General features: G+C 50.9%; 1 long non-coding RNA gene across 1 annotated transcript; it reads right to left on the reverse strand.

Moving 5' to 3' along the window:
* Positions 1 to 762: 762 nt before the first annotated feature.
* Positions 763 to 3,812, reverse strand: LOC137448415 (uncharacterized). Its single transcript, XR_010989077.1, has 4 exons — positions 3,634 to 3,812; positions 3,353 to 3,509; positions 1,828 to 1,989; positions 763 to 1,734 (listed from the first exon to the last, which is right to left on the reverse strand). It is a non-coding gene; the product is annotated as an uncharacterized lncRNA (long non-coding RNA).
* Positions 3,813 to 15,508: the final 11,696 nt, after the last annotated feature.

Consider the following 15,508-nt stretch of genomic DNA (forward strand, 5'->3'; position numbering starts at 1 on the left):
ATGGCACCAGATGGGATCCATCCCAGGGCAGAGAGCTCTGGCAGATGAGCACCTAGCCACTGTCCAACATTTGCCACCAGTCCTGCCCTAAAGGCTCGGGCCTTTGATCTAATCCTCAACAGCCACCAGTGACACCAGAATGGTGAGAAATGCCATTTCCCCAATAGATGGAGTCACCTGCTCAGACAGCAAAAAGCAGTCTCGGGGACAGGAGGCTCTTGGCAACAGCCAGCCTGCTCTTCTGACCCGAGTGCCACAGAAGGGTATAAGAGTAGATCACCTTGAAGGCCACCGCACGGACCGCAGAGGACATTCAGGTGCTCGTGCCTAACAGAAAAGATGTGTGAAAAGCAGGTGTTGCATCACTAACCTAATGTCCCTCTGTGACCAGGGGACCTTCATCCCAATCCCATCATGGGGTGGAAAAGATTTCCTGCTGGTCGCTGTAAGGCAGGACTTTAACGCTTTCCCTAGCAAGTTTCTCTGAAAAGAAAATGGGGAATGAGACTTGAAGGAGTAAGGAGGAGATGAAGAAGATGGACTGTAGCACAGGCCATCTCACCAGCTACAGACATTTTCCCCTGCCCATGTGCTCTGTGGACTAAGAAGAGTTCCCTTCTTTTGGCGTGAAAGCACTGGCTTCAATGAAAGAGCTGGCTCCTCCTGAAGGGTAAGTATGAATGGAGCTCTCAAAGTACCACACTTCAGAGCCTCCTACTTGCTAGCACTAAGACAACTGTTCATGTAGAACGACTGGCCACTCACTTCAACAAACCCCACAGAACTGGCTCCTATCAACTCTCCAGAAGACACTGCTGCACTAGCTTGGCTGCCTGACCGGCTCAGTTCAGGTGGCTTAGGATCTCACAGAGAGTACCACAAGAACTGAGTGCCGCAAGAAGGGGCCGCTTATTCGACCAATTTGATCAGCGGAATCCAACTTTATTGAGCATCAGACACATCTTATATACAGTCTGCTATAATTATGCCCACTTGGCAACATACTATTGGTTGCTCTCTAAAAGGTTACATCATTGTTTTCACAACTCGGTGGAATTCTTCTATCCGGTCTAATTGCTCTCTTCCCCAGATCTCGCCTCCTCCTTATCTTGCTTGCCTCCCATCTCAGAGGCAGCTGGACTTCAGCATACCAAGCAATCAGCACTTTCTCACATCTCTTACTCCGCCACTATATTATCACAGAGAATTCTTCAAGGCCTGAATTGCACAGGCGTTCCTGGGACCCAAGGCCCCTCTTGCTCAAAACAATCCTCAACAACTGAGGGGACTGCAATCTTTGCAGCTTCAACTTTCCTTCTCTGCTACTTCTTTTTTCAGATGGATTGTTTTTCAAAGGGACTGCTGGACAGCAGAACAGGATGGATGGCTGGGCCCCAAGAGCAGTGGGGAACAGAGTTAAACCCAGCTGGTGGCTGGCCCGGCAGAAGTGGTGTTCCCCAGCACACAGAGGTGAGAGAGTGTCCCCAGAGAAGGGCCACAAAGCTGGTGAAGGGTCTGGATAACAAGTCTTATGAGGAGTGGCTGAAGGAACTGGGACTGTTTAATCTGCAGAAGAGGAAGCTGCGGGAATTAAGGTGTGGTCTGGCTTCAGCTCTCAACTAGTTCCACGTTGAACAAGAACAGCTTGTACTCACAGAAGGCACTGGCTGCTTGGGTTCAAGGTTCCTGTAGAGCTCAGGCTATCTCTCTTCTTTAGTGAGGTCATTCTCTCACCTAGGCAGAGAGAAGAAAATGCAGCTATAAAATTAGACCGCTGGAATCGTGAGACTCGTTCTGTGTGCGACTCCAGGAGAATCCAAACCTAACCTTGGAGCTGCCCTTAAGAGCTCCTCTTTGGAAAACTCTCGCTGCCGGGCCCCACAAACCCCACACCCTCTGTCAGCAAACCGGATGTACGAGCTGAAGAGTGTCAACAGAAACTGTACGTGGACAGCTCAGGAAAATCCTGCCAGTCCCAGCACACCAGACCTGGAATGATCAAAGAAAGTCTGTTAACAACTGTCTGTGTGTCTGCTCATAGCTTGAGGAGTAACAGAGCAGGAACAATTCTCAAAAGGTTTTCACTGCATTCCTAGGGCACTTGAAGGATTGCCCTGGCTGTAGTTAATACCTAGAAATTCCTATCAAAATCTTTGCAGCACAGCAAGGAAACTAAAACAACCAACAAAGCACAGACTGCTTTATATTATCAAGCAGGAACTTGAAATCCTACTGGAATTGTGGGGTTTTTATGACAAATTGTGATGAATATACTGGTGATCTATGTTTAAAATTATAAGACTTAGAGTGCCCTGGGATTAAGGGTCAGGATCTTGTGAGGCCTGTTTTGAGAGCAAAGGGAAAGAAACATATCTTGCAGACTTGCAAGGATACTGTCTGGTTAGTTGGAGACATCACGGCTGAGGCGGAGCTTATCTTAAAGATAAACATTCAGACCTAGGAATTTGTTTTCTTCAGATAAGAAGCCTGCAAAATTGTGCACGTGAGAAAATGGATACATTGACCCTTACCACCCGAATGTGGGGAGAAGGGATTTGACCGCCTACTCTAAGACTCATTATCACATGCCTGCCTTCTGTTTAGCATAAGTTTGCTTATGTAGATGATGTAACTATAGAAGATGAAGAAAACTATTGTAAGGCTGCTGTGGAGGTGGAGTTTTGTCCCCTCTCAAGCCCAGCGCGCTGCTTTGCTTGCCTTTTATTGCACTTTATTCCCTTTTTATGATCTTTTAGTGCCAATAAAACTGTTACCAAAAACTTTTACCTGGAGTCATCTATAACGCAAATTATTCCTGTTCTTTTTTCCTTCTTTTGGTGTCGTACCACCTAGTACACATTCACCACCTAACCGAACGTCACAGTTGTGATTCAAAGCCAAGCAAGACAAAGTGTATCGAGGGAAAGAAAAGAGAGAGAAAGCTAAAGAGTTCTCCTCCTCTTCACTTTTCCCCTTGAGAGATCCAACACTACAGGAAGGCAGGCCTGAATTTCATGAGCTCTGGGATTCAGATGAGCTCGGGAAATCATTTGGTTTGCACTTCACGGCTGTACACACACAGCTGTGTTCAGCTGTAGAACAACCTCCTTGCAACATGAAATACAGGCTTCCGAAACTGGAGCGTCTGTCCCACTGAGACTTCCACGACCCTGTGTCCAAACCCTACTGACATGTCAATTCAATTGTTCACAGCTTTTACCACAGGTCACTCTTAGCACCTGAGTTTCTGAGCCTAGATGAGACATCCTGCTGTCTGGCTCTGAGCTCAGGAGAACATGCCAAGCTGCTGGCTACCTGCAGACATCACATTGCTAGGACTGAATTGGCTCACCTTTATCTTTCCAACAGGCAGCGCCTCTCTGAATGCTGGATTCACATGAGTGTGCCTAAGGCAGATGACACAAGCAGGCTCTGTGGCCGGCACAGCCCTGAGGGCACTCGCCAGCTAGCAAACAAGCATCACACAGCAGGATGTGGGGGGAAGACAACTGGAAGGGGGAAAGTGAGAAAACTCAGGGGTAGGAATAATAGTAATACCAATAATAAGAGCAATAATAACAATAGCAGAAGTCCTAAGGAGGATAAGGAATGGAAATTAAGGCTATTGCTCACCATCAGCTGAGTGAGGTCAATCCAGTCCTGGAGAGTAGTCCACCGGCCAACCTGCCCTCCAGTCTTCTGGCTGAGCATGTGACATAGCCTTGCTAAATTAGAAAATCCTTGCTGAATATGCAATGCGCTCAGTGGGAATTAAAACGTCCCTGCATTATCAACGCTGTTTGCAGCACAAACCCAAACCCAAACCCACCCCGAGACACCCCCAGCTCCCACGGGAGCCTGCAGAGACCTCCCAAAGGGTCCGTCGGAGGTGCCCAGCTGCCTCTCCACGACCCTTGATCCTTTCAGATGGCCCCACCAGAACTTTACATATCCCCAGACCCTTTTAGGTGCCCCCAGACCTCCTCCGTCACCCCCAAAAGCCCTGCCGATGGCCCCAGACCACCTTCAGACGCCAGAAGGAACACACCTGGGAGTCCCGGGCCGGCAGCGACACCGGAAACCGCACTGCAAGCTCCCTGAATGCGCCAGGACCCCTTGCCCCGCCAAAGGACGGCGGTTCGCAGGCACCCTGGGGCACAGAACGGCATCATGCGCCGAATCAGGGCTCTCCGCGACCGGTCCGGCTCCAAAGCTGCTCTGCACGGCGCCCGCCCCCCCGGCCAGAAAAGCGGGGCGCAGCCCGCGAGGAGGGCGCGTGCGCGGGACCGGACCCGCTGCGGCGCAGGCGTCGTATCCATAGCGACGACCGGGACGCTGCACCTCTGGCGCGAGCAGAGCCGGGCTAGGGCGCAGGCGCCGTATCCATAGCGACCACCGGGACGCTGCCCCCCTGGCACGAGCAGAGCCGGGCTAGGGCGTAGGCGCTGGATCCATAGCGACGCTCGAGTCAAGCTCTCCGCTCTCCGCTCTTCCCCTAAGAATTTTCGAGCATTCAGCGCAGTTAGGCTGCAGAAATTAGCTCCCCCGGGGCGGCACACGCCGTGGCACGGCAGCACTGGCCTTAGAGACAAAGCTGTCTTTGATCTGGGTACCAGCTGCAGCTCTCAGCAGTGCCTAGCTGCAGAGCAATGGCCTGCACCTTCATCCTGATCCAGGTGGAGAGAGAACTGCCAGGAACACAGCTTCTCTGCTACGGTTGCAGCATCCCCAGGGGCCGAGCGCAGCCTTGCTGTTAGTGAGGAACACAGCCCCTGTGAGAAGCTTCTGGGGTCAGGGGACAAACAAGGGGTTTTCCACACTGGAAACAAGGGAAGTCTCTTTGCCACCCCCTTTGCCACCACCCCTAACCCTAACCCCCTAACCCCAACCCCCTAACCCTACGTCTGCCGGCCCCTGCACCCTCACCCTGGTGCTGTCCACGACGCAAACCCTAAACCCCCTGACCACCACACTATCGTTAACCCCGACCCCAAACGCAATCCTCACCCGGACCCTAAGTTGCCCATCCGCCCCTTTGCCCATCCGCCCCTTCCCCTAATCTCCGCCTGAATAATCTCTCCTCCCTACCTCCGTACTCACAAATGCTATTACTGGGCATTTAGAAAGCTTTAGCTAGCACCCCTGTCCTTCTCCTCACTTACCTGCAAAGGCTTCTAGCATGTAAAAACAAATTGCACATACTACAACACACAGTTTAGAAATATGCCATGTTCTTCCCTTAGGCAGGGGACCTTCCTTCATTTGTTTTCAGAAGGATGTTGCTACTTCCTTGCCCTGCTTTTGTTTCTTAGTTTATTAGTACTAGAAACCATATACGCATCCTACACCAAACCACAATGAAGTGCAACAAGGACTAATGCTGCAGATTCCGTGACTGGCCGTGCTCCCATTGACACCTTTCGCTTTGTCCGTCTCTGGCCACGCTCCTTGCGAAGACGTGGAACCGCAGATCGGGACTCCCGCTCGCTTCGTAGCTATTTTCTACGTCTCAGTCGTGCCCGCTCTCACTCGCACGCTCAAAGCATCAACAGAGTGTCAAACATAGGAGGAACCTCCCCTGCCTCCACACAAGCCATCCTACAATTCATTACGTCCCTAAGGGACACAGGGTTTAGGACCAACACTGTCAGTTTACAAGGTTCAGTGGCAACACTGTCAGTTCACAGGGTTCAACAGCAACACCATGAGTTTACAGGTTTCAGCAGCAACACAGACCGTTTACAGAGTTCAGCGGCGACACTGTCAGTTTACAGAGTTCAGCGGCGACACTGTCAGTTTACAGAGTTCAGCGGCGACACTGTCAGTTTACAGAGTTCAGCGGCGACACTGTCAGTTTACAGAGTTCAGCGGCGACACTGTCAGTTTACAGAGTTCAACCGCCACACAGTCCACTTACAGAGTTTGGCGGCAACACAGTCCGCTTACAGAGTTCAACAGCAACACTGTCCGCTCACAGAGTTCGGCAGCAACACTTTCAGCTTACAGAGTTCAGCGGCAACACAGTAGACTTACAGAGTTCGACGGCAGCACAGTCCGCTTACAGAGTTCAGCGGCAACGCTTTCAGTTTACAGAGTTCGGCGGCAACACAGTAGACTTACAGAGTTCGGCGGCAACGCTTTCAGTTTACAGAGTTCAGCGGCAACACAGTTTGTTACCGCTGAGCGTGGGAAGGAGCTTAGCCAGCTTCTGTTCAGATGGCTTTCCATTCTAATAAAAGACAGAAAACCAGACACGCCCAAGTCAGTGAATACTTAAAAACCCTACAACGCACGCAAAGGAAAAAGCGTTCCTTGCATATTAGACAGACATGCTGCAAGCTTACGTATTCCGCAACCCCGTGGAGCTCGTTTCAAAGCCCCTTTTCGGGCAGATGAATACCACACTTCCACACCTCTTAAACAAGAGGGCCTTGGAGTTGGAGGAGAGGGGTCAGGGTTAGCTGGCCTACTAGGGGTCATAATCCCCTCCAAGAACATACAGGCATTTCAAACCTTCTAGGTTGATACAGAAGAACCCCAGAGAGCAGAAGAGGCTTGGACTTACCTGGAGGGGAACCCAAGGACATCCAAAAAGCCGAGCAGAGAGCCGACCTCAACAGAGCCGCCGAGGGGAACTCAGCCCGGCCGAGCCCAGTCTAAAGTAGCCGGGCTTGACGGAGCCGACATCCTTCTAGGGAAAGAAAATGCTCTCTCTTTACTGACCAGTCCTACGCATACAATTACTAGCCACACACCCATTCACAACTTTCGCTTCGTCCGTCTCTGGCCACGCTCCTCACGAAGACGTGGAACTGCAGATCGGGACTCCCGCTCACTTCGTAGCTATTTTCTATGTCTCAGTCTTGCACACGTTCCCATTGACAACTTTCGCTTCGTCCGTCTCTGGCCACGCTCCTCGCAAAGACGTGGAACCGCAGATCGGGACTCCCGCTCGCTTCGTAGCTACTTTCTACGTCTCTGCCGTGCCTGCTCTCACCCACACGCTCAAACATCAACAGGGTGTCAAACATAGGAGGAACCTTCCCTGCCTCCACACAAGCCATCCTACAATTCATTACATCCCTAAGGGACACAGAGTTCGGCAGCCCCACAGTTTGTTAGCTTACAGCGTTCGGCAGCCCCACAGTGAGTTTACAGCGTTCGGCAGCAACACAGTTTGTTACCGCTGTGCATGGGAAGGAGCTCAGACAGCTTCTGTTCGGAAGGCTTTCCAGTCTAATAAAAGAAAGAAAAACAGACACGCCCAAATCAGTAAATATTTAATAACCCTACAACACACGCAAAGGAAAAAGCACTCCTTGTGTATGACACGGACACGCTGTAAGCTTACGTATTCCAGAACCCCGTGTAGCTCATTTCAAAGCCTCTTTTCAGACACATGAATACCACACTTCTACACCTCGTTAAACAAGAGAGCTAGAGAGTTGGAGGAGAGGGGTCAGGGTGAGCTGGCCTCCTAGGGGTCTTAATCCCCTCCAAGACCATGCAGGCATTTCAAACATTCCAGGTTGATACAGAAGAACCCCAGAGAGCAGCAGAGGCATGGACTTACCTGGAGGGGAACCCAAGGACATCAAAAAAGCTGAGCAAAGAGCCAACCTTGGCAGAGCTTGGCACCACCAAGCCCCACCGAGCCCGGTCTAAAGTAGCCAGGCTTGACAGAGCCACCATCCTTCTAGGGAAAGAAAATTGTCTCTCTTTACTGACCGGTCCTACACATACAATTACTAGCCACACGCCCGTTGACAACTTTCGCTTCGTCCATCTCTGGCCACGCTCCTCGCGAAGACGTGGAACCACAGATCAGGACTCCCGCTCGCTTCGTAGCTATTTTCTACGTCTCAGTCGTGCCCGCTCTCACTCGCACGCTCAAAGCATCAACAGGGTGTCAACCATAGCAGGAACTTCCCCTGCTCCACACAAGCCATCCTACAATTCATTACGTCCCTAAGGGACACAGGGTTTAGGACCAACACTGTCAGTTTACAAGGTTCAGCGGCAACACTGTCAGTTCACAGGGTTCAACAGCAACACCATGAGTTTACAGGTTTCAGCAGCAACACAGACCGTTTACAGAGTTCAGCGGCAACACTTTCACTTTACAGAGTTCAGCGGCAACACTTTCACTTTACAGAGTTCAGCGGCAACACAGTCTGTTTACAGAGTTCAGCGGCGACACAGTCTGTTTACAGAGTTCAGCGGCGACACAGTCTGTTTACAGAGTTCAGCGGTGACACAGTCTGTTTACAGAGTTCAGCGGCGACACTGTCAGTTTACAGAGTTCAACTGCCACACAGTCCACTTACAGAGTTCGGCGGCAACACAGTCCGCTTACAGAGTTCAACAGCAACGCTGTCCGCTTACAGAGTTCGGCAGCAACACTTTCAGCTTACAGAGTTCGGCAGCAACACTTTCAGCTTACAGAGTTCGGCAGCAACACTTTCAGCTTACAGAGTTCGGCAGCAACACTTTCAGCTTACAGAGTTCGGCGGCAGCACAGTCCGCTTACAGAGTTCAGCGGCAACGCTTTCAGTTTACAGAGTTCGGCGGCAACACGGTTTGTTACTGCTGAGCGTGGGAAGGAGCTTAGCCAGCTTCTGTTCAGAAGACTTTCCATTCTAATAAAAGACAGAAAACCAGACACGCCCAAGTCAGAGAATACTTAAAAACCCTACAACGCACGCAAAGGAAAAAGCGTTCCTTGCATATTAGACAGACACGCTGCAAGCTTACGTATTCCGCAACCCCGTGGAGCTCGTTTCGAAGCCCCTTTTCGGGCAGATGAATACCACACTTCCACACCTCTTAAACAAGAGGGCCGTGGAGCTGGAGGAGAGGGGTCAGGGTTAGCTGGCCTACTAGGGGTCATAATCCCCTCCAAGAACATACAGGCATTTCAAACCTTCTAGGTTGATACAGAAGAACCCCAGAGAGCAGAAGAGGCTTGGACTTACCTGGAGGGGAACCCAAGGACATCCAAAAAGCCGAGCAGAGAGCCAACCTCAACGGAGCCGCCGAGGGGAACTGAGCCCGGCCGAGCCCAGTCTAAAGTAGCCGGGCTTGACGGAGCCGACATCTGTCTAGGGAAAGAAAATGCTCTCTCTTTACTGACCAGTCCTACACATACAATTACTAGCCACACACCCATTCACAACTTTCGCTTCGTCCGTCTCTGGCCACGCTCCTCGCGAAGACGTGGAACTGCAGATCGGGACTCCTGCTCGCTTCGTAGCTACTTTCTACGTCTCTGCCGTGCCTGCTCTCACCCACACGCTCAAATATCAACAGGGTGTCAAACATAGGAGGAACCTCCCCTGCCTCCACACAAGCCATCCTACAATTCATTACATCCCTAAGGGACACAGAGTTCGGCAGCCCCACAGTCTGTTAGCTTACAGCGTTCGGCAGCCCCACAGTGAGTTTACAGCGTTCGGCAGCAACACAGTTTGTTACCGCTGTGCATGGGAAGGAGCTCAGACAGCTTCTGTTCGGAAGGCTTTCCAGTCTAATAAAAGAAAGAAAAACAGACACGCCCAAATCAGTAAATATTTAATAACCCTACAACACACGCAAAGGAAAAAGCACTCCTTGTGTATGACACGGACGCGCTGTAAGCTTACGTATTCCAGAACCCCGTGTAGCTCATTTCAAAGCCTCTTTTCAGACACATGAATACCACACTTCTACACCTCGTTAAACAAGAGAGCTAGAGAGTTGGAGGAGAGGGGTCAGGGTGAGCTGGCCTCCTAGGGGTCTTAATCCCCTCCAAGACCATGCAGGCATTTCAAACATTCCAGGTTGATACAGAAGAACCCTAGAGAGCAGCAGAGGCATGGACTTACCTGGAGGGGAACCCAAGGACATCAAAAAAGCTGAGCAAAGAGCCAACCTTGGCAGAGCTTGGCACCACCAAGCCCCACCGAGCCCGGTCTAAAGTAGCCAGGCTTGACAGAGCCACCATCCTTCTAGGGAAAGAAAATTGTCTCTCTTTACTGACCGGTCCTACACATACAATTACTAGCCACACGCCCGTTGACAACTTTCGCTTCGTCCATCTCTGGCCACGCTCCTCGCGAAGACGTGGAACCACAGATCAGGACTCCCGCTCGCTTCGTAGCTATTTTCTACGTCTCAGTCGTGCCCGCTCTCACTCGCACGCTCAAAGCATCAACAGGGTGTCAACCATAGCAGGAACCTCCCCTGCCTCCACACAAGCCATCCTACAATTCATTACGTCCCTAAGGGACACAGGGTTTAGGACCAACACTGTCAGTTTACAAGGTTCAGCGGCAACACTGTCAGTTCACAGGGTTCAACAGCAACACCATGAGTTTACAGGTTTCAGCAGCAACACAGACCGTTTACAGAGTTCAGCGGCAACACTTTCACTTTACAGAGTTCAGCGGCAACACTTTCACTTTACAGAGTTCAGCGGCAACACTTTCACTTTACAGAGTTCAGCGGCAACACTTTCACTTTACAGAGTTCAGCGGCAACACTTTCACTTTACAGAGTTCAGCGGCGACACAGTCTGTTTACAGAGTTCAGCGGCGACACAGTCTGTTTACAGAGTTCAGCGGCGACACAGTCTGTTTACAGAGTTCAGCGGCGACACAGTCTGTTTACAGAGTTCAGCGGTGACACAGTCTGTTTACAGAGTTCAGCGGCGACACTGTCAGTTTACAGAGTTCAACTGCCACACAGTCCACTTACAGAGTTCGGCGGCAACACAGTCCGCTTACAGAGTTCAACAGCAACGCTGTCCGCTTACAGAGTTCGGCAGCAACACTTTCAGCTTACAGAGTTCGGCAGCAACACTTTCAGCTTACAGAGTTCGGCAGCAACACAGTCCGCTTACAGAGTTCAGCGGCAACGCTTTCAGTTTACAGAGTTCGGCGGCAACACGGTTTGTTACTGCTGAGCGTGGGAAGGAGCTTAGCCAGCTTCTGTTCAGAAGACTTTCCATTCTAATAAAGGACAGAAAACCAGACACGCCCAAGTCAGAGAATACTTAAAAACCCTACAACGCACGCAAAGGAAAAAGCGTTCCTTGCATATTAGACAGACACGCTGCAAGCTTACGTATTCCGCAACCCCGTGGAGCTCGTTTCGAAGCCCCTTTTCGGGCAGATGAATACCACACTTCCACACCTCTTAAACAAGAGGGCCGTGGAGCTGGAGGAGAGGGGTCAGGGTTAGCTGGCCTACTAGGGGTCATAATCCCCTCCAAGAACATACAGGCATTTCAAACCTTCTAGGTTGATACAGAAGAACCCCAGAGAGCAGAAGAGGCTTGGACTTACCTGGAGGGGAACCCAAGGACATCCAAAAAGCCGAGCAGAGAGCCAACCTCAACGGAGCCGCCGAGGGGAACTGAGCCCGGCCGAGCCCAGTCTAAAGTAGCCGGGCTTGACGGAGCCGACATCTGTCTAGGGAAAGAAAATGCTCTCTCTTTACTGACCAGTCCTACACATACAATTACTAGCCACACACCCATTCACAACTTTCGCTTCGTCCGTCTCTGGCCACGCTCCTCGCGAAGACGTGGAACTGCAGATCGGGACTCCCGCTCGCTTCGTAGCTACTTTCTACGTCTCTGCCGTGCCTGCTCTCACCCACACGCTCAAATATCAACAGGGTGTCAAACATAGGAGGAACCTCCCCTGCCTCCACACAAGCCATCCTACAATTCATTACATCCCTAAGGGACACAGAGTTCGGCAGCCCCACAGTTTGTTAGCTTACAGCGTTCGGCAGCCCCACAGTGAGTTTACAGCGTTCGGCAGCAACACAGTTTGTTACCGCTGTGCATGGGAAGGAGCTCAGACAGCTTCTGTTCGGAAGGCTTTCCAGTCTAATAAAAGAAAGAAAAACAGACACGCCCAAATCAGTAAATATTTGATAACCCTACAACACACGCAAAGGAAAAAGCACTCCTTGTGTATGACACGGACGCGCTGTAAGCTTACGTATTCCAGAACCCCATGTAGCTCATTTCAAAGCCTCTTTTCAGACACATGAATACCACACTTCTACACCTCGTTAAACAAGAGAGCTAGGGAGTTGGAGGAGAGGGGTCAGGGTGAGCTGGCCTCCTAGGGGTCTTAATCCCCTCCAAGACCATGCAGGCATTTCAAACATTCCAGGTTGATACAGAAGAACCCCAGAGAGCAGCAGAGGCATGGACTTACCTGGAGGGGAACCCAAGGACATCAAAAAAGCTGAGCAAAGAGCCAACCTTGGCAGAGCCTGGCACCACCAAGCCCCACCGAGCCCGGTCTAAAGTAGCCAGGCTTGACGGAGCCACCATCCTTCTAGGGAAAGAAAATTGTCTCTCTTTACTGACCGGTCCTACACATACAATTACTAGCCACATGCCCGTTGACAACTTTCGCTTCGTCCGTCTCTGGCCACGCTCCTCGCGAAGACGTGGAACCACAGATCGGGACTCCCGCTCGCTTCATAGCTATTTTCTACGTCTCAGTCGTGCCCGCTCTCACCCGCACGCTCAAAGCATCAACAGGGTGTCAAACATAGGAGGAACCTCCCCTGCTTCCACACAAGCCATCCCACAATTCATTACGTCCCTAAGGGACACAGGGTTTAGGACCAACACTGTCAGTTTACAAGGTTCAGCGGCAACACTGTCAGATCACAGGGTTCAACAGCAACACCATGAGTTTACAGGTTTCAGCAGCAACACAGACCGTTTACAGAGTTCAGCGGCGACACTGTCAGTTTACAGAGTTCAACTGCCACATAGTCCACTTACAGAGTTTGGTGGCAACACAGTCCGCTTACAGAGTTCAACAGCAACACTTTCAGCTTACAGAGTTCAGCGGCAACACAGTAGACTTACAGAGTTCGGCGGCAGCACAGTCCGCTTACAGAGTTCAGCGGCAACGCTTTCAGTTCACAGAGTTCGGCGGCAACACGTTTTGTTACCGCTGAGCGTGGGAAGGAGCTTAGCCAGCTTCTGTTCAGAAGGCTTTCCATTCTAATAAAAGACAGAAAACCAGACACGCCCAAGTCAGTGAATACTTAAAAACCCTACAACGCACGCAAAGGAAAAAGCGTTCCTTGCATATTAGACAGACACGCTGCAAGCTTACGTATTCCGCAACCCCGTGGAGCTCGTTTCAAAGCCCCTTTTCGGGCAGATGAATACCACACTTCCACACCTCTTAAACAAGAGGGCCGTGGAGTTGGAGGAGAGGGGTCAGGGTTAGCTGGCCTACTAGGGGTCATAATCCCCTCCAAGAACATACAGGCATTTCAAACCTTCTAGGTTGATACAGAAGAACCCCAGAGAGCAGAAGAGGCTTGGACTTACCTGGAGGGGAACCCAAGGACATCCAAAAAGCCGAGCAGAGAGCCGACCTCAACGGAGCCGCCGAGGGGAACTGAGCCCGGCCGAGCCCAGTCTAAAGTAGCCGGGCTTGACGGAGCCGACATCCTTCTAGGGAAAGAATATGCTCTCTCTTTACTGACCGGTCCTACACATGCAATTACTAGCCACACGCCCGTTGACAACTTTCGTCGTCCGTCTCTGGCCACGCTCCTCGCAAAGACGTGGAACCGCAGATCGGGACTCCCGCTCGCTTCGTAGGTATTTCCTACGTCTCAGTCTTGCACACGCTCCCATTCACAACTTTCACTTCGTCCGTCTCTGGCCACGCTCCTCACGAAGACGTGGAACCGCAGATCGGGACTCCCACTCGCTTCGTAGGTATTTCCTACGTCTCTGCCGTGCCCGCTCTCACCCACACACTCAAACATCAACAGGGTGTCAAACATAGGAGGAACCTCCCCTGCCTCCACACAAGCCATCCTACAATTCATTACGTCCTTAAGGGACACAGAGTTCAGCAGCCGCACAGCTTGATAGCTTACAGAGTTCAGCAGCCGCACAGTTTGATAGCTTACAGAGTTCAGCAGCCGCACAGTTAGTTTACAGAGTTCAGCAGCCGCACAGTTTGTTAGTTTACAGAGTTTGGCAGCCGCACAGTTTGATAGTTTACAGAGTTCGGCAGCCGCACAGTTTGATAGTTTACAGAGTTCGGCAGCCGCACAGTTTGATAGTTTACAGAGTTCGGCAGCAGCACAGTGAGTTTACAGCGTTCGGCAGCAGCACAGTGAGTTTACAGCGTTCGGCAGCAGCACAGTGAGTTTACAGCGTTCGGCAGCAGCACAGTTTGTTACCGCTGTGCATGGGAAGGAGCTCAGACAGCTTCTGTTCGGAAGGCTTTCCATTCTAATAAAAGAAAGAAAAACAGACACGCCCAAATCAGTAAATATTTAATAACCCTACAACACACGCAAAGGAAAAAGCACTCCTTGTGTATGACACGGACGCGCTGTAAGCTTACGTATTCCAGAACCCCGTGTAGCTCATTTCAAAGCCTCTTTTCAGACACATGAATACCACACTTCTACACCTCGTTAAACAAGAGAGCTAGAGAGTTGGAGGAGAGGGGTCAGGGTGAGCTGGCCTCCTAGGGGTCTTAATCCCCTCCAAGACCATGCAGGCATTTCAAACATTCCAGGTTGATACAGAAGAACCCCAGAGAGCAGCAGAGGCTTGGACTTACCTGGAGGGGAACCCAAGGACATCAAAAAAGCTGAGCAAAGAGCCAACCTTGGCAGAGCCTGGCACCACCAAGAGGAGCTGAGCCCCACCAAGCCCGGTCTAAAGCAGCCAGGCTTGATGGAGCCACCATCCTTCTAGGGAAAGAAAAATGTCTCTCTTTACTGACCGGTCCTACACATACAATTATTAGCCACACACCCGTTGACAACTTTCGCTTCGTCCGTCTCTGTCCACGCTCCTCACGAAGACGTGGAACCGCAGATCGGTACTCCTGCTCGCTTCGTAGCTATTTTCTACGTCTCGGTCTTGCACACGCTCCCCGCACGCTCATAACATCAGTGTCAAACATTTAAAGTACTCTGAGGAACTTCCCCTGATTCCACACAAACCATCCTACAATTCATTAAGATCTCAAGGGATCCATTTCACAGAGCACACCGTTGTTTCACAGAGCGCACCGTTGTTTCACAGAGCGCACCGTTGTTTCACAGAGCGCACCGTTGTTTCACAGAGCGCACCGTTGTTTCACAGAGCGCACCGTTGTTTCACAGAGCGCACCGTTGTTTCACAGAGCGCACCGTATGAGCCGCCACAGGGAACCGAGACACGCTGCCCTCTAAGACAAAAAAATCAAAGTGAAAAAAAAAAGCCCTCTCTTTATAGATAGTCAAGAATGGTATTAATTGCTATGACAAAAGGCTTTGAAATCACCCCCACTGGATCTCTTCCATTAGATGCAAAAACTTCTAGAGTTGTAGAAGCACATTCTAAGTAGAACAAAACGGATATTGCAGACATACCTATAAAAGGTGTATGAATTAAAAACCAGGGACCTTCCCTTGTGTGTAATCAGGAAGGCATTTGTCATTTTTTTTTTTAATTTGTCGTGGACTTACT

The sequence above is a fragment of the Melanerpes formicivorus genome, unplaced genomic scaffold (assembly GCF_026170545.1).
Source record: "Melanerpes formicivorus ecotype bairdi unplaced genomic scaffold, bMelFor1.0.p_v2 SCAF_24, whole genome shotgun sequence".
NCBI lineage: Eukaryota > Metazoa > Chordata > Aves > Piciformes > Picidae > Melanerpes > Melanerpes formicivorus.